At 42.1% G+C, this 17,060-nt stretch overlaps 1 protein-coding gene across 1 annotated transcript in view; it reads right to left on the reverse strand.

Moving 5' to 3' along the window:
• MARCHF3 (membrane associated ring-CH-type finger 3) overlaps positions 1-16,021 on the reverse strand; it is a 95,715-nt gene extending 79,694 nt beyond the window's left edge. Inside the window, exon 1 of the mRNA XM_077817392.1 lies at positions 15,794-16,021. The gene's annotated coding sequence lies outside the window, so the exon portion shown is untranslated. The remainder of the gene's footprint in view (positions 1-15,793) is intronic.
• Between the last annotated feature and the right edge of the window lie 1,039 nt (positions 16,022-17,060).

Below are 17,060 nucleotides of genomic sequence, written 5' to 3' on the forward strand. Positions count from 1 at the left end.
CTGTCTGTTTTTATGACTGGGGACAATGTCAGAGGCTGAGGGAGGTAAAAAACAACTAATCAGCTATAGAGAAATACTTCCCCGTTGTAAACGTTTGAAATGACAGCACTAGTGTAGTTTAAAGAAAAATTACAGCACAAAGTTGCAGATGGAATTAGTTGCTCCTATGTACCAACTTTTACATCACTCACGCCGGTCATACTCACTTTTTTATCAGCCATATTTGTATTATAGTTCATAAAAGGAAACCCCAAAATACAAGTGAATAAAATACTTAAATAACCACAGTTATTTCAAATAGCTACATTATATATAGATATTAGATACTAATAGGCACCCTAGGGCAATCATAGATCTTATGCATTAGGAAACCCTTATTTACACTATGTAGGCCAGAACAAATATTAACTAATCTGCGCAACTATTAGTCACTCGTTTATTTCATTCTCACAAAACAAACAGGTTTTTTAGCTCGGTATTTGTTAGGTAACTCTGTTTTTACTTGCTGTAAGTAACAAAGCTCTTTCAAAGGGTGAAATCTTGGCCACACTCAAGTCAACAAATCTTGCTGCTGATGTCAGTGGAGACAGCATTTCAGGTGTGCTTTTTGCACTGGTTTCACTCCTGAGCGGTTTCATTTTATCATCAGGTTTGAGGATGGTTCACAATGATTTTTCCTTTCTTCAAATTAAACTACATCAATGCTGCTCCTGGCACCATATAGCAAAGGATGCTGAAGGGCACAGAAATGGACATCTTCCCAAGAGACCAATCACGTGGCCTCCCCTTAATGTGCTTATTCTCCAATTCTCTTGCATAGCGTCAGAGAGAACGTGGCAAGGCAGCATACAAACTCAGGACAGCTGACAGGTACAGTACAATAACAGCATACAAATGAAAGCTTCATGGGCAGAGCAGAGCCAGCCCCACACTTCTTAGCACAGAAGATTTTTTGCAGGAAAATAGGAAGTCTTCAAGACAAATGAGAAGTAAAACATCACTGCCTATCTGTGATCTATACCAGAGTTTAATACCATGCTGGTTTCTGTGAGAACTCAGACCACTTTTTTTTTAATTCAACCATAAAAAAAGGATCGGGGCTGAGTTGGGGGGAGGAGGAAATCTGGTCGTGTGTTTAATCTTGACTAAGATTATGGATTTGAAATTTAACTACAAGGTCACTTGCCCCAAGAAGCTTCCTTACTAGTAACATGTCCTCTAAAAGCTTCTTTTAAAAGGATATAAGAGAATAAAGCATTTAATCCATGTAACTACCTCTGAAAATGGGAGCCTAGAAATTTCTGTAAGTTACTGAAACAGCTACCAAACCATCTGTGCAGAGTAGTGTACATTTATGAGCTTAGGTTATTTCTGTTCAGGACTTTGTTTAGTGAGTGAATGAGTACTTGCTCTCATAACAGATTCAAATTCAATCACTGCATGCCTCCACCTACTCATCCAAATAACCCCAGGCTTTTTGGCTATGTATTCAACTGCTTCATCTAGCACAAGGAGATGGTTTCTATCGGTATCCAAAGTAAGTCTTAGTCTGGCACCAGCAAATGTGGTATTAGAAACAGATCAGATTCAGAAAAGCTCTGTTTTGCTCCAGCATTTTGCTTAGCAGTTACAATATTCATGTTTATTTTGGTTTTTCTTAATAACAAGAAGTCTTTCAAGAGGCACATTTCTGGGTCTCTTTTCGGCACTCCTGTAAAAACTTGAGGATATATATACACAGTTCTGTGGAAGTGTATGCTTTTCCCCCTCTCTCTGACACACAGGCCAATTTACAATCCATGATAAGTGAAATTTTAAACACTGTTTTTAGCGCACATTTTATTTCCAAAGGTCACACATCTTAAAAAAAAAAAAAAAAAGAAAAAAAGAAAAGAAAGAAAAAAAGAGAAATCTGGTAAATAGTCGGGGGGATATAATCATTAAACAGTGACAAGGAACTGTTTATACTCAAAACACTGGAATTCATTATTACACTTGGGCTGCACATTCAGGAGGGAACAGGAAATATTTCAATAAAACAATATGTCAGTAAGATACAAAAACCAATATGCTGGGCCATCTGAGTCAATATGGTCAGTAAAGGTAGCTAAGTTGGAAAATATTTTATCCTGTTTCATGCAAATAACTGTTTTCCCATCAACAGTAACATAACCCATAAAGCCACTGATTCTGTAGAGTAAGTAGGAATTACATTTCTAAAGGCAAAGATTTCAGATGATAATACTGTGCACTTTATAGTGCCTTTCATCTCCTAAGCACTTCACAGCACTTACTAATACATCCTGACAGTATTCTGAGGTAGCTCAGTATTATTGTCTCTATTTTACAGATAGTAAACATAGGCAGAGAGATGAAGTGACTTACCCAAAGCCACAGGGAGAACTGATGTCAGAGCTGATCACAGAACCTTGGATTCTCTAACTCTTCTGCTCATACCACAAGCCCATCCCTCTCCATCTTATATAATATCGAGAAGTAATTTTTGCACAGACAATTGTTCCTGTACAACACAATGAAAATACTGCTGTCTAACTAGGATTTTAAGACATCGACAGTGAACAAGCCAGGATGACTTATGTTTTCTGATTGAGGAATTGAGTTGTCTAAATATAACTGGGGATGATGGACTAAAAGGGTGTTCTTGCTAACACTGTGAGACTGAGAGAAATTCAGTTAGTCCATGGAGTCTTTCAGTTACTCACAATGGACAACAGAGTAGAGGGTGGCAAGATGTATCAGTTTGGCTTCTAATCTTAACTGAGACATTTTCTGTCTTGTGTTACACCATTGAGAATGACCTCCTTGTTCAAGTCTAACATGGGATTTTCAAAGCTCAAATCTGAAACTTGAAAACTGCATTTCATATGAGATTACTCTTCGTCAGAAAAGTGTTTTGACAAATGTTAGCCAAATCTGAATCCAAGATACAAGTGCTTTTATGAAGGAAGTGTTTTGCTTTTGCATTACTGAAACTTTATATATAGTTATAAATGATTCTCAGTAATCACACTCTCTCTCTCTCTCATCATTTCCCTTGTTTTGTTTACATTTACTAATACATGATCTATCCCTTATGGAAAATCCTATAAAATATAATAGAGAACCATAACTCTTTGATACAGTTCTGTCTGTTTTAAAACAAAAAGCCAACCAAAAAAAAAACAAACAAACAAACAAACACTGTAGAAAGGAAGGTCTCCTGGTCTCTTTTTCACTTTAGATTTTTACAGTACTTTAGATCCCTATTGGTTTCATTCCCATTAAATTCTATAAGATTTTTCTATAAGGAATGTTATCCCAAAGCTGAAAACCAAGTGGACACTCTGAGAAGATCATATCTCTGCTATTTATTTTCCACTTAAATAGTGGGTTTAAAATGACAGGTGATGGACACAATACATTACAAGCACGTTCAGGTTCTGGTGTTCAGGTTATACCAAGGGACAAAAATGTAAAAACCACAACAGTTAGCAGTTACTGAAAATCAAAATGAAGACCCTAAAAACCTACTTTTTTTACTTAATCACTGGGATGAAAATACTTTGTATTGAGTGTTAACATCTGAAATATTACTATTATTGGAGATACTTGAAAAACTCCAGCTTAGGAATCTTCTTCAACATTTTTAATGCAAACTTGGGTACGAGCTACCTTTCTGAAGACTTTACAAAATTTATATTGATTGCCCAACTAAAGCCAACTCACATTTTGAGTAGACTTTAGCAGGTATTCTTGCTAGCTTTGATCCACAGACTTTCAATGAGTCGAGAAAGGACTACTTCACCCTAAATGAATTACAACACCGTGTACTTCCTTGTCACTGCCACTGGTGAACAAGTAAATTCCCAATACTCAACTCTCCCAAATCTTCAAAACAGATGGGAGCAGTCTACATTATACCTATTAAATGAATTGCAAAAACTCCGCAGCCTCTCCAGCTCTAAAGCAGCTGCTCTTGTGAATCATAAAGGAGCTTTCAAAGCACAGTATTCACACACAGAAAAGCCCATGCCCAGCTCCAGCTGTACCAGAAGAGCCTCGCTCATATTACTTGAGAAGTATTCCAGCTATGCATGTGTAACTATTATGGATTTTTTCTAATTGCAACTGCTTCTGCTACACATTTTCTATACACTCATGCTGTTTCCCATCCACACAGCCTTGGGAGAATTTTTCTCTGTTGAACCATATGGGGCCCTCTTACTGCATTCATCTATCTATAATTTGTGTGTGTGTGTGTGTGTGTGTGTGTGTGTCTATATAGATAGAGACTATATATGTCTCTATATAGACACACACAACGTGCAAGCTGAAGCCATCTTTAGCAAAAACAAATTGTTTTTGCCCAGTTCTATGATGTCTATTGGTCTTTTCCAATGTCATTCAACAGGAATATAGGAAACTATGTTTTAAATCTGTGTAGGTTACAAGTATTAATGGTAGTGAACTCTCCCCAGGAAATGTATACAAAGAAAACTGTCTGCGTTCTAATAGCCTTTTATTGAACTGCCTCTAATGTGACATGAATATATAATAAAATATTTAAAGTACTTTGAAATAAAATAAAATGTCTCATTATATATCTAACTATGGGCATTTGAACACTGCATCTCTCAGAAGCTGAAGGCCTTATCCAACTGTTATTGAGGTCACGTGTTTCACTAAGCACTCCTATCGGCGGTGCCCTGACAGATGTGGGTAAGACACTGCCAGTAGTTTGTACAGCCTTTTTGGCAACACACCCAGGAGGGTGAGTGGGAACAAAAAGGCTCAGTGTCTGTCAGAATCTTGAAAAACATATTTGCTCTTGTCCGTTATTAAAACTGATTTTAGGCTCCTAGTTTTTGTAGAATAATTGAGTAAGAAATCAGCTTATACGTCTAAGAAACAAAGATATTTCCAGAAGAATAACATGTGAGGAATATGACCTCTATGCTCAGAAAATGATTTTAGTTTCTTACCCTCAATTTATAAAACCGCTCTTTTAACATTACTGCTAGATTCAACTGTTCAGCCCTAAGTCAGATATTAGAAAAACAGAACATTACAAATGAGCAATAAGATTAACATTATTGGTATTTATTCATGTAAGCACAAGATAGCCTCATTTCATCACACTATCAGTACAACTTTTGAATTCTGACTGAAATTGCAAAGCTGTATTTTGAAAAACTGCTTTATCATCTGTGTTTATATGTATCTGTCTGGCCCTAGAGCAGATACACACCAGACACGGACAACAGGAAATAATAACAGTTAACAACTGTACTTAGACCTCACAAAGGTTATGCTAAAAAAAACCTGGTTCCTCTGGAGGGAGAGTGCAAGTTATGACTAGTGGAAACTTACCAGGAGGAGAACAAGAGAGACCAGGTAGGGTTGAAATAAAGAAACACAGAGGAAACCAGACAGAAAAAGGAAGTGTAAGGCAAAACAGAGAGCAAGGTCAAAGAAGCTGGCTGATGGGCTCAAGAAAGGAGAGGTCACCCAACATACAGGAGCTTCATAGGGCAGGGCAGCCCTGATCACTTTCCTGAGCTCAGATGGCCCCAGTAGTCTGGATAACCCAAGGGACTCAAATCCCAGCCCCAAGAATGCCCTGGAGTGTTGAGGAAACTGAGGCAGGGACATGCATTTTGTGTTTGTTGCTTTGTATGATCTGAACTCCTCTATACTTGACATGATTAAGTATAAAAGAGATTAAAGATATTAGATGGAGCAGTGTATATGTGTTCACTGCTTCATAACTGCTGCATGCCCCTGAGAGAGTTATACTGCAACCAGAAGTAGGGTTATCAGACATCCCGATAAAAATCGGGACCATCCCGATATTGAGCAGTTTGTCCCATGTCCCGACTGAAATATGTCCGGGACGCCATTTGTCCCGATATTTTGTTTTGGGCACAGTAGCCCTTTTTTTTTTTTTTTTTCTTTTTTTTTTTGCTTAGGTGGCGTGACAGGCAGGTGGAGCGGCTCACTCGGCATGTCCGGGTCTTCATTGGCAGGTATTTCCTTCGTCAGCAAGATTTATTTCCCGCTGCCGAACATGCCGGGTGAATGTAACAATTGAAAAGCCACTCCCCCTGCGACGGTCCCAATATTTGGATTTAGCATCTGGTCACCCTAACCAGAAGCTTTGGGGTAGAGCTATGGGAAAGAGGTGTATTTAAGTAACTGGGATATCTTGGGTGTCAGTGACAGTTTTTGGAGGCTAGGGCAGGTTGGCTGAGGAGCCCCATTTCTCTGATGGGGTAACAGACAGAGTCAGTGCCCAGGAAATGTGCCAGAAAGGCCAAGGGAGAAGGAACCAGTGTGGCAGGCTGCTGAGGCTTCAGAAGCTTAAACACATCCCAAGTGATTCACAGCACAGAGGCTTGGATTTCCCCTCCGCCCCCACCCAGCGGTCCTAGAGGGTGCTCAGAAATGGATGCTCCCGAGGATCTGTGACAGGCAGTAATCAAGAGATTTTCTTCTAAACTGTGCATTTATAGAAAGAAAGAAAGAATAGCAAGGATCAGAAAACTTAAGATGCTTTAGCTCAGGGGTGGGCAAACTTTTTGGTCTGAGGGCCACATCTGGGTATGGAAATTGTATGGTGGGCCATGAATGCTCCCAAAATTGGGGTTGGAGTGTGAGCGGGGGTGAGAGCTCCGGCTGGCGATGCAAGCTCTGGGGTGGGGCCAGAAATGAGTAGTTCAGGGTGCAGGAGGGTGCTCCACGCTGGGGTAGGGGGTTGGGATACAGGAAGGGGTGAGTGCTCTGGCTGGAGGTGCGGGCTCTGGGGTGGGACCAGGGATGAGGGGTTTGGGGTGTAAGAGCAGGCTGGAGCTGGAGCAGAGGGGTTTGGAGTATGGGAGGGGGCTCTGGGATGGGGGTGCGGGTTCAAGGGTGGGACCAGAAAGGAGAGGTTCAGGGTGTGGGAGAGAGGTCCGGGCTGGGGCGGGGGATTGGGGTGTGGAGGAGGGGGCTCCGGGCTGGGGGGTTCAGAGTGCAGGAGGGTGCTCTGGGATGGGGCTGAGGGGGCTCCAGGTTGGGGGAGGGGGTGAGGACTCTGGCTGGGGGTGTGGGCTCTGGGGTGGGGCTGGGATGAGGGGTTTGCACTGCAGGAGGGTGCTCTGGGCTGGGACCGACGGGTTCAGAGGGCAGGAGGGGTATCAGGGCTGGGGTAGAGGGTTGGGGCACAGAAGGAGGTCAGGGGTGCAGGGTCTAGGCAGTGCTTACCTCAAGCAGCTCCTGGAAGCAGCAGCATGTCCCCCTCCTTCTCCCCCAGCTCCTATGTGGAGGCGTGGTGCCAGCCAAGCGGCTCTGCACGCTGCCCCGTCTGCAGGTGCCACCCCTGCAGCTCCCCTTGGCCGCGGTTCCCAGACAATGGGAGCTGCGGAGCCGGCACAGCATGTGGAGCCCCCTGGCTGCCCTTACGTGCCAGAGGGGGGACATGCGGCTGCTTCCAGGAGCCATGTTGAGCCCTGGCATGCATGGAGCTAGGCAAGCCCCCGCTCCCGCTCCCTGGCTGGAGCTCAAGGGCCAGATTAAAAGGTCTGATGGGCTGGACATGGCCTGCATGCCGTAGTTTCCCACCCCGCTTTAGCTCCTTAATACATACATTACCATTGCCTCTTTCACGTATGCTTGTTCTCTTTCCCATTCAGTGCTGATCATCAAAACATTTGGGTGTAATTAGGAATATATCTGATGACTGGTGCACTCCTCCTGTCTGCTTTCTTCAGAGATGCTACAATTCAGTGTCAGACATTGTATTTCACAGCCGGGCAAGAGAGTGTGATGATGATAATACTAGTTTGTGATATAAGTGAAATCAAACTGACTGACTACAAGAAAAGAAAGCTGAAATTTGGGAGAGACATAGGTTGGTAATCAGCAATTACAAGAAAGAAAATACATCCAGTGCCCAGCTAAATAAGAGTTTGCAACAACATATGTATTTATTAACATTTTACATATTAACATATTTATTAACGTAACTGTGGTCTGCATTTAAAAGTTCAGAAATGGTTCATAATAAATTGCCTGGCAGCAGCAAAGCTACAGTACCACACAAAGTAAAACTTCAGCAAAACTTACTGTCATTAGTGTAGGACCTGGAACAGTGCTCTAAGTATTAAGCTATTTGCCACTGATGTGGGAACTTTCTTCATGCTACTCCCATGCTGTCAAGTCTACTCTCAAATCCTGCTAACAGAAAGCCAATCCTCACTCTCCTTTTTCTATATGCTTAGAAGCCATAATAGCAATAGCTGTGGACAGAAAATCATACTATCCTACCAACCCCTTGAGAGAGTTAATTACTTGCCGTATAACACTGTGCCTTTAAGAAATATGAAAGCCTACCGTGTTCATCTGTCTTCATGGGTGGAACAATGAAAAACGTAAGATCACAAACATATGAGCAAAAGATGGCCCTGGCTACAAATTGGAAGAGTGGATGTTCTGACCATGACAGCGTGCTCTCTGTGGGTGTAGGCTGAAATACGTGAGAGAGTTTCGCAGTTGTCTTGGCAGCCATAAGATTCTTTGGAGAGCCATCACACACGTGGAGTTGGAAGTCACTGAAATACAAGTCTGTGCACCACAATTATTCCCAAATTAACACCATTCCAGGACTCAAACTGGTTGGACACAATCAAATATATTTGTTTTTAGAGTCAGATAACTCCTATAGCTGGGCTATTGGAAACACAACTTAACCACTCCCTCTCAGTGCATGTTGCATCTAATTGGAAAGAGCTGGGTCAAGAGAGGCTCATTTAGCTTACCCAGCCAAGTTTCAGTTGTACAAGAAATGCTGGTTGCCTCATCAATGACTAAACTGTGGATAGTTGTGGCTTTATTAGCTGTTGCCTTTACACTGGACAGAGTGAACCTAAGGGTAGGCTTTCTATCTGTCAATACGCCCCTAAGAGATTTTAGACAAGATCGCATCATAGATAAGAGGAGAGATAAGGAGAAGAAGAATTCTCTAGTGGTTAAGGCTCTAGGCTGGAACTTGGGACACAGGTACCTATTCTGCCACAGCTTCCTGTGGGACCTTAGATGAGACAGTCTCACTTTGTCTCAGTTTCCAATCTATGAAATGGGGGTAACAGTGTTTAGTGCTTTCCACAGAGATGTTGTGAGGATAGATACATTAAAGAGCGTGAGGTGCCCAGATACTAGACTAATGTGGGGGGTGGTTTATACCTTTTATTTGTGGACCAGTAATCTATATGTTTAAAATGGTTTGGGGGCGAGGGTTGTGATTGTTTTCTTTTTTAATCATCCTTCTCTCTCCATACTCATCACCACAAGAAACTCAGAACCCAGGCTCTAAAACAACAATCCCACTCCATGGTCCCCCATACCCCAAGGTCAAGGTCAAGGTTGTGCTGATCAACTGTCTTTGTCACCAAAGTGGATTCTGAAGGTGTATAGCCTGGAAGCAGAGTTGAATGTTTTTTGCACTGAGATATGTTTATTTCATGGCTAAGAGCAATTAGATTCAGACTGATGTCCAACTTTGGTGAGACTGATCCAGCTTAAAAGGGGATGAACGTCTCTTTGACTTAGTCCAGTTTCACTCGGTCTGGCTCTAAATGTGCTGAAGGAGACTAGATTGTAATATGAGATGAACATGGGAGAAAATTTCCCTGAAAAAGCTCCAGCTCATTCAATAATAGGTAAGTTTGCCTCCAAGTGACACAGCATGATGTGGACACATCACCTAGTGCTCTAAACACTATGTGAGTTGCTCACTGAATACTGGATTCTCTTAAATCTGTCAGCAGTCTTGGAAACAGTTAAGAGACTTGTTTGAATACTTGGCTAGAATACGTTGGGCGTGGAGGGGGACATTCATTCTAGAGCACTAGTGTTAGAGTCCCTAGAGGGTGATGTTGGCTGACACTTCACTTGCCTCAAGAATACCAGAGGGAAGCTCAGAGGCAATGCAACCTAGATTGACAGAGAAGGCCGTGGGATTAGGAAATCAAATTACCACAAAACAGCAAATTGGCTCCACCCCTGCAAAAAAAGCTAGCAGGAGAAGAGACCAAAGGAGGACCCAAGTCTGCTGTTGTCATAATAGTACAGTAGAACCTCAGAGTTATGAACAACCTCCATTCCCATTTAACACAGTACTGTACTTGCTTTTTTTTTTTTTTTTTAAATCTCTGTTGCTGCCTGATTGTGTACAGTACTTCTGGTTCCAAATGAGGTGTGCTTGAGCAGTCAGTTCGTAACTGTGATGTTCCTAACTCAGAGGTGCTACTGTATCCTCTACTACACTAGTTTCATCTGCCCATGTCAGTTTCTCACAAAGGTATTTTTGGACTTTTTCCATGTTGTCTGTTACATATGAGATATCCCCCCTCCCTCTCCCCATAAAGCCATTACCCCACTCCAAGTCCCAACCTTGCCATGACACCTGGGGGGGGTGCGGGAATCAGCAAATGTAAGGTGTCCGGGTTAATAGGAAGATGGAGATGGTTGTCATTTTATCTAACTTTTTTGCAACTATATAACCGTAATGACTGTGTGGTGTCTTTCTCCTCTCCATGTGGCACTTATCTTTTTCAACTGGAAACTCCAGGGGGCATAGACTGCCTCCTCAGATGATTTCACAGTATCTAACACAACAGTGCATGCTGGTACTGGGCCTCTCTATGCTATTGTTTATATATAGTAAAAAGACTTACAATGTATCACTGCTGAAAGGAGTAAATGATTAAAAAAAGAGAGATATGCAAAAATAAAGTGGGACAGGGGATGTAAGAGAAACAAGGTTTGCACAACGTTTCTATTCACATCAGTGGGGGTCATATTGTGGGTAAAGAGAGAAGGCCCGAACTCTGTAGCCCAGCCCACAGACTAAGAGAATTAATTTGTCCCTCTCTCTGGCACTGATGGGGATTTCCCTGGACTATCCTTGAGGTATTTTGGATCCCAGCTACTCCTGTTTTCCCAGGAGGTGGCCAAGAGTGCCTCACTTCATATAGGTCTAGTAAGGTGCTTGCAACAACTTCTCTGTGATGTGGACCTGGCTATAGCAATTTAACATTCTGTAACCTCCAGATTGGGCTGCTATAGTGCACCCTACATGGAACTACCTTTAAATACTCTTTTGATGCTGCAGCCGCTGCAGAATACAGCTTGGTAGTGGTGGCCACAGGAAGTGTATTATAATACTTCTCCAAAAATTGTACTGACTTCCTATTTGCATTTGTGACTTATTTCCAAGTGCAATCAAAGGAGCTGACAGTGATCTATAAAGTCCTAAATGGTTTGGGTCAAGGCTACCTGAGGGCCCCCCCACTTCCTTTTTTCCTATGTGCCACCATGAACCACAATCAGGAGACCAGGTATTCTCACTGGTAGGTCCTTGGCTCTAAAATTCATTCCCTCTCACTGCTTAGAGAGTTCCTGGGAGCTGACCTTCAGGTCTCCGTTCAAGGCCAATCCCTTTGCCTGAGGTGGGGGAGATTGCAGAGTAGAAGGGATATAGTCTACGTTGTGGGGCTAGAGTCTTTTTCTTTATTAACACTGACAATTCTTTATTAGCTTTAAATATTTCATATGCAGCTAGAAACCAAGATTAAGTATGCATTGGAGGTAATTTAGCAAAGAGCTTTGGTAGAGTCATGAGGGTCTTGCTAGTAAGTGTTGCAGGACTAGCTATGTGAACACACCAGATGGCATGGGAACAGCAAGAAAGAGCAACTGCATCGAGGGACTGGGAAGAGATGAAGGAGGCAGGAAGAGTGAAAGGGGAACTTGGAAGAAAGGGGCAAAGAGTGATGGGAGAGAGTGATGTAAAACCTAGCAGAGAGGGCTAGAATGATGAGAAAACTGATTAAGACCAACGAGAGGTGCAGAAAACTAGAGGGAACAGAGTAAAGAAAAAAGGAAAAGGGAAAGCAAGAGGGAGAGTGGGTAAAAAGAGGGAAATGAGACGAGAGTGATAACCATGCAGAAAAAGGAACAAGGGAGGAGCAGGAGGAAAGTGAAAAGGGGACCGTGGGGTCAAGGGAATGGAGGGCAAACAAAAATGGGCAAGGTAAAAAGAGAAGAAAATCCATCCTTCCAGAACCTCCCACCTCATCACTCTAACCCAGAATCTATTAATGGATCAGGAAATAAAGAAGAGGTTCAAATAGCATGCAATCACCTCAATTCACATTTACATTTAATAGAGAGGTCTACAAAGCTTTCACTTTGAAAACTGACCTCACCACATTGCTTACAATATTTAATTCTTACCTCTCACTGAATATTGTGTTTTTCTGTTGGACACTGACCCCTATTAAAAAATCTGGCTACTTTATGTAGGTACCCAGAAGGAGAGAACTCTTTTGAAAATGTGCCTTTTTTTGTGCATGGGGAGGAAAGGCTGAGTATTTTGGAGAAATCCAGTATTTTGCTATTAAAAAGTGGTGGTAAGGCCACCAATATGAAGTCTACTCTCTTTCCTTCAATACACTTTGGAATCCAGGTTTGGAATTCATATAAATTATTACTTCTCCCTCTCCTGCAGCGGATATAATCAAACTCTTTCTAAGATATACATTTCATCATTAGAAAATACATATACACTTGAAAATGTGGTTGCTTGCTTGCAAAGATTAAATACAATATAACTAGTTTCCCCTAGCCCTTTTGATGCAAACATTTAGAACCGTACTCTTTTTCTTGCCAATATCTGAACAGCGAGTAATAGGTACATCATTAGATCAATGGAGGTCTGATGACTTATTACTCTAAAGATGGCTCCAGCCAAGAAGAGTAAGCCCAGGAGACTCATTGTGGCAAACTTCATAAACATATGCATTTTAAAAATAGATACAAAAATTATGAGGTAGGAAAAAAACAGGCGAGTACAGCAGAGGAACACAGATCCAGATTGCTATCATTGAGAGAGTCTTCCCTTAATTCTAAAAGTTGGCAGGATGTAGTTCTGCTGCTGCTTCTTAGACATCGTGCAGCTAGTTAGCCCCAGAACGCAGAAGAAAAATATAATGGGAAGTAGAACATGTACTAATGAATTACAGTCTAGCACACACCCACGTGCATCTTGTTACTTCAGTTGACATTAGTTATTTCTCACCTTCTTTGTATTAAATTTTCCATCTGCTGTACTTTTCCTACAGACAAGCACCCACAATCCCTCTTCGCTTTTTGTACTGAACTTAAATGCATGCAAGTGCAAAGTAACAGGTGGCGGAAAAAGGGCTAGCGGCTTTCGCTTGGCACTCTAAACCATGGTTAATTATCAGTTATAATTATACGTCAGCTATTTATTGACTTGGAAACACTGGTTTGTTTTTTTTCAGTTCCAGAACTGGACCAATCCACCTTAGAGCAGCACAGGTGTACGACTACAGCAGTGCCGCTGTAAGGTATGCAATGTAGCCACTCTTTGCTGGCAGCAGAGCGCTCTCCTACCGACAAAATAAAATCGTCCCCAACGAGGACTGGTAGCTTTGTCAGTAGGTGTGCTGGCCACACCAGCGCTTTTTGTCGGTAAAACTTTTGTTGATCAGGGAGGGATGTGGGTTTTTTCACACCCCAGACCAACAACAGTTTTACCAACAAAAGTGCGGTGTACACATAGCCCTTGCTTTACACAGCTTAGTGATTCTTGAAGTGGTTAGATTTCTCCATGGAGTTACTGTTCGACAAACTTTTTTTTAAAATGTTCAAACCATTTTTAAAGGTGAGTGCAAGAGTGTTAAATTGGTACATTTAAAAACTTTCTAAAATTTAAATCAAACTATTTTTTAAAATGTCATAGACAGCAATATTTAACACGTACATAGCCCTTTACATCTTCAAACCACTGTATAAAGACTAAGTCATAAAAAAGGACACGGTGTTCCTACACTGAGACTCAGAATGGGCGCGGTATTTTTAAGTGTGTGAAGAACTGGTTTTGCAATGGAATTGCAGAAAAAGCCTTAACTGTAGTTGCTGGAACAGTCACTTGAATAAACCCTTGTTTATTTCTGTTGCAATTTTTTCTGGTAATAAAGTTAAAATTACACATCAGTATATTATGAAAAACAAGAAGTAGAAATCCATCCTGATACAGATACAGCATTCTTATCCAGGTAAAAATTAAGTTGTGTATGTGTCAAATTATATTTCATTTATGTGGACTCTCAATTCTCTGCCCAAATAAATCCCCAAGAGACCAGTCACTAATCCAAACCTCTAATAAAATACAATTTGGCTTATACTCACAGACTTCATTTTCCATTATGGTACATCAAGGCAGAAGTTAATACACATGCCTTGCGTTAAGATAACACATTATTTCTTACTGTTATTTTTTGCTTTTCCAAGTGCTTTGGCTGGAATGTACGTTATATTTTAACAGGTGGGTTGGCTGGCTGGCTGCTGGGCTGTAAACCAGAAACTGGAATCTGCACTGAATGGTATTGAACCGAATGCTTGTAAAGTTCATGGACACAGACTGACTCAGACAGACTCAGATGCATGCACACACACACAGAGAAGAACACACGCACATATTATATATCGCTAGCCTCCTTCTTCTTTCCCCTCCATCCAGGGATAGTTCAAGACTGAGTTTTCTGTCATATTTTCATGCCCACACAACCAAAAACCACATTCATACTATATAACGGTTCTGAGAAGTTAAGGTGATATGTACACACAATGAATGTTCATGCACAGAGACATATATACAGATAATGGTCTTTATATTTAAAAAGACTAGTGAAACTTGCAGTCAACAAGAAACTACACAGGAATTCTAAAATTGAACCACTGTGCATATGTCCAATATTACATATGAACATAGAAATACTGTAGACCCACACAAAATCATAAACTGAAGACCAAGGTATGAATATTGTAGCCATATTTTTCCATAAAAAACTGTATTCATAGCTCTCCCTATCCTATAGGGAGGAAAATATACAAGTATGAGTTAGGGATGCAGTATGAGACTAAACCTTGAGTGCTGTGGCTCTTATTTTGTGTTGCGACTTCAAATGTTTGCAATAGTACGAGTTTTATTTGTACATTTCAATGATTTAAATATATAAATTGTGTTTGTAGCATATGGGTGTGGGTACATATGTACATGTAGTGTGTGGCTATAATATATATTTGCTTGTTTCACAGTTGTGTGTTTAAATAGTTTCCTTGATTGTTGTTGCTTTTTAAAATTGTAAGATACAAAAGGCAAACTGCAATAATTACCTAGGAGACTAGACTATTACAGAATCCTGCCTGGTCTAACCTATTTGTATGTGTCCCTACTATATATAAAACTGTCTGCTAAAAACCCTCATTAAACATAACTTCTGTACAGATAATTATTAGCTTCATTTTTATGCTGTGACTTTATTTACGTTTTTATTATTGATCAAAAAGCCCATGTACTCCATATTGTCATTGCTTGTGGTTTGGAATATGAACTACATTGATTTGAGTTACCCGTGGGCAAAGGGGCAGCCAAGAAAACAAACAGCTAATTGTTGGTTTAGAGCTGGATCATTTAAAGAGAGACCTCCAACGGACATTTTCATGCATTAGCATTTCAATAAATACTTCAGCTTGTATTGCCATTGCCCACCAAGTTTCAGCGGGGGCCCCCTTTTACAGGGGCGAATTCTACCATCCTCTAGGGGTTTCCTAGGGAAACCAACAGCTCCCAGAACCTGCACCCCGAGAGACAGACGCACACCCTTCATGCCCACCGAGAACTAAGCCCGGGTGGGAGCAGAGCTCGCTGCACGCCGTGCGCACTCACCCTCCGTCTGTAGCTCCGGATTGCTTTACACGCCCCTGTTAGTCCTCCCGGTTTTTCCAACTTCTCAAGCAGCTACGTTCCTGGCTGGGGAATCAGAGAAAGTGCAGAGGCGCATGTTTGCTAGGCAGGGATTCGAGGACGATTCCAGAGCCGGGCTCCTCAGCCTCAAGCCGCGGGCTATTCATTGACCTGCTAAGCGAGCGAGGTGGAACGGCAGTGGGGGCTGGAGCAGCCCGGCCGGCGAGGCGGGCGGGCTGGGGCGGGGGGAAGAGAGGGGGGAAGGCGGGGGCGTGGCTGTGCTTCCTGACTGGCGGCCACTTGTACAAGTCGGCAGCGTCTGCCGCCTCGCTCCCGCGGCTCCAGCCCCGGGCTCCGAACGGGATGGGGAGGCGGGCTCGCGGGGGAAGCAGCAGGACAAAGAGCGGCTGGGAAGCCGCGCGTGTCTGGGACCCCTGGTGGCCAGCGAGCGGTGGCGCATCCGAAGGAAGCCACCAGGTCAAAGCCTCCAGGAGGCAGAAAACCAAACCCTGCCTTGAAGGGATCTGCTGCTGCTGCTGCGTCTCCGTCTCCGCCGAGCAAGCAATAAAAGGGCCAGGCATGTAAATACATCAATGTATTATTTACACAAATCCATTTTGTAGCCTTTCAGGGGCTGGTTTGGCTAGCGGGTTTATTTGCCAAGTTGTGCAAGGAAAAGCAAGAGATAAAGAGCCATCAGGCTCTTCTGCAATTCAAGAAACAAATACATAACGCAGAGCAAGGAGCTAGGGGTGGGGTGTGTAACTGGTTTTTAAAGGGATTGATCGCTTACCCTTGTGCAAGGAAAAGAGCGTGGAAGTGCAATTCTGCTCTAAAATGCAACTGTGAAAATGCTGCCTTGAGGTTCTGCGGTCATTGTCTCTTAATACCCAGTCTTGCAGTAAAAACAAGTGAATATTGTTCTTTAACTCAGCCTGGTCTCTGAGAGTCAATTTGGGATTTTTTCCTTTATTGCACCATCACTTGCAATAAAGCTTCTGCCAGTTAAATTATGCCCTAAAGTTACATACATCTCTGCAGTTCCACTGAATTCAAGCTAATTGGCCTCTAGTAAACAGTTCTGTGCATGATGCACAAGAAAGAAGAGAATCCAGTTTACTCCATTCTTTCTGTGTGGTTCTGCAGCATTATGCAATACAAACTTGTGTTGCAGAGATGACTAAATTCACAAAGGGAAGCATGTCTGGTAAGTAAGAAGGTATTGTTTTTATAGTGTTAAATTTCAAAG

Source organism: Eretmochelys imbricata, chromosome 5 (assembly GCF_965152235.1).
Source record: "Eretmochelys imbricata isolate rEreImb1 chromosome 5, rEreImb1.hap1, whole genome shotgun sequence".
Classification (NCBI taxonomy): Eukaryota; Metazoa; Chordata; order Testudines; family Cheloniidae; genus Eretmochelys; species Eretmochelys imbricata.